Raw genomic sequence first — 2,931 nt, 5'->3', positions numbered from 1 at the left:
GTCTCAAAGTGTCCATTTCAAAATTTCGCTAGATATCCAACAATTTTATAAGAAACATTTTTCAGCAATCAAATAAAATGTATTCTTTCACATTATTTTGTGTGGTATTAAGTAACATTTAATGACGGGAAAATAGCTATCAAAACTTGATTTAGATGTGTTGCATTAGAATTTTAAATTCATATATATGACAATATTGCTGATATTTGCACAGGGAAGGAAAATTTTCTGTAATGAAACATTCAATAAGTAATATTTGTGGAACACTCAGACCAACAAGTGTTTATATACACACTGTACACTTTATGTAAATAGGAATTCCCATGAGAGGCGGTTATGTAAATCTCATGAACCCCATGTTCTTTAAAACACAGAAATTACAGTACATATTCAGTGACGAGCAGCACTGTTCACTTCTTGTCTTTTGTTGCTGTAAATGAAATAAAATGGAGGCCTTAGTATTCATCATAGCTTTGCTGTTTGCGTTTAAATGTAAGGACACAGCTGATTTCATTCCCTCTTTTCCCCTGTCTCACAACACTTGATTGAGTGGTGCTACAGCACTGGCTATAGAACTGTTGTAAAACTGTGTTTTTGTCCCCTTCTGCAGATGCTCATTGTGACATCACACTGACAGAGTCTGCTCCACAGATGAAGAAGCCTGGAGATTCCGTGAGGCTCTCCTGCAAAATTACTGGATTCTCACTCAGCAGCGACAGTGTGCACTGGGTTCGACAGGCTCCAAACAAAGGGCTGCAATGGGTCGGATATTACGATGGTTCTTCTGACGATCGTTTCAATGATACAGAAGATTCATCCAACAGCATTGCTTACTTAGACATCACCGATCTCCAGTCCTCAGACACAGCTGTGTATTACTGTGCCCGAGAGACACAGTGAAAGAGTTTAAGGCCCTGCTGTACAAAAACCCTCTACAGATGATTTAGCAGGCAGTGTGTGACTGGCTGTGCTGTGTGGCCTAAAGACATTATCTGTTATTGTTTTTCTCCTGGATTTCCATAAGGCTTCATCACACATTTTTAAACAAAGTTGAAATGAATTTAAGAAAATAACAAACACATTTAATCCAACTTAATTATATGTATTCAATTATTCCTCTATATTAAGCTCCCAGTGGATTCAAAGTGAGCAATAGCTTGAGTAACAAGTGAAAGTTTGTAAAACACAAAGATTGCAAATCTTTGGCATGATTACACAATGGGGATATAAATGTAGGAGAATGCTTTCTTTGTAATATTTTATGGGATATATGATTTACAAAACAAGCTCCTGAATCAAAACCCTTGAACATAATGCATATACACTTCAACGTTATGGCAATAAACAACACAAACGATCAATTACTCCTTTATTATTCTCATTATATAAATGGTAATAACATAATCATTAATTCCACTGAAATTTCTTAAACACATAATAATCCTAATTTGCATAAGCTGGGTGCAATGTTGGTGCACAGACATGCATATTTAACGAGACAGGCAGGCACACCTTCAGCTAACCTAATCTTGTGAAGCCCCAGAAGTAAGCCAGTACTGCACATGTTGAGTGCAAAACACTGGGGCTCCCATTTAAATGAATGAGGAATATCAGACTTTTGAAGGCAAAATAAAATTTTCCAGATGATATTTTGAAACTTCGTTAATGATCATTACATTTCATATGTAAAGCAGGTTTTTTTAAAAAATGCAATATGTAATAAAACATGTTTATGGATTTACTAACCATTGTTTTCAAACATAAGGAAATGTATGATCACAAGAGTTTGACTGAAGAGATTACCTTTGGTTGTTAAATCACCATAGTTTTCTACGTTAAATTCAATTTGGCAAGTGAATTGCCATTACTTGCTAGACTTCACTGCCTGGACCCTCCTAGAATCCAACCCTCACTCGTTCCTATGTACACTCTATGCATTGGTGGAAGCAGTCTGCTTTTTAACATTCTCCTCCAGAAGAGGGCAGCAGCACTGATCATCCCATCTATTATCTATACCCGCTTATCCTGAGCAGGGTCACGGGGGGTGCTGGCTGGTGCCTATCCCAACATGCAATGGGCAAGAGGCAGGAATACACCCAGGCCAGGCTACCAATCTATCGCAGGGCACACACACATCATTCACTCACACACTCATACCTATGGGCAATTTAGAGTCTCCAAACGGCCTACCTGCATGTCTTTGGACTGTGGGAGGAAACTGGAGCAGCTGGAGGAACCCACGCGGACACAGGAAGAACATATAAACTCCACACAGAAAGGCCTAAGCCAAGATTCATAACCTTCTTGCTGTAAGGCGACGGTGCTACCCACTACACCACCGGGCCGCCCAGCACTGCTCATAATATGAAAATATTGGTTAAATAAGACTAGTGCTAAAAATACAGGGTCCAGCGTTTAACAGTGGATATCAAGAGGCTTTCTGTAGTGTGGCCAGATGCTGTCTGTCTTGAACACTCTCATTAGACTGACTGGTGATGTACTGAGTACTGGGGAGCTCCTGACTCCACTCACCCACCCTCACCTGCCAGGAAACTTCCTGCATTCACTATGAATAATAATGCAATAATCAGCCATGGAATAGAGACACACGGCTGTAATGATGGATAATACTTATAACTGCTGTATGATCTGCACCCCATCTACAGCTCTGACTGCTCTATTTAAACAGCGTGTGATCTGCCCACCCAGTGAGGAGGAGTTCATGCAAACTCTGAGCTCTTCCTTCTACATTTACCTCTCTGCACTGAGGGAGGAGGAACTGTTGTTGGAGACTGACTGAAGGGCTAGCATATCAACTGTAGAAGTCTTTCACCATGAGTATTATAACCAGCCTGTTTTTGATTACAGTAATCTTTACCAGTAGGTTTAAATTTCTTATTCTTTTAGTTCTTACTAAAATGCTGATTTATG

General features: G+C 39.5%; 1 long non-coding RNA gene across 1 annotated transcript; it reads left to right on the top strand.

Annotated features, from left to right (window-relative positions):
- The first annotated feature begins 247 nt into the window (after window positions 1-247).
- On the top strand, window positions 248-805 carry LOC135248739 (uncharacterized). Its single transcript, XR_010328481.1, has 2 exons — window positions 248-492; window positions 611-805. It is a non-coding gene; the product is annotated as an uncharacterized LOC135248739 (long non-coding RNA).
- The last annotated feature ends 2,126 nt before the right edge of the window (window positions 806-2,931 follow it).

The sequence above is a fragment of the Anguilla rostrata genome, chromosome 2, assembly GCF_018555375.3.
Source record: "Anguilla rostrata isolate EN2019 chromosome 2, ASM1855537v3, whole genome shotgun sequence".
NCBI classification, from domain to species: Eukaryota; Metazoa; Chordata; class Actinopteri; order Anguilliformes; family Anguillidae; genus Anguilla; species Anguilla rostrata.
The sequence above is the reverse complement of the archived record's forward strand: the minus strand, read 5'-3'. Positions and strand labels throughout refer to the sequence as shown.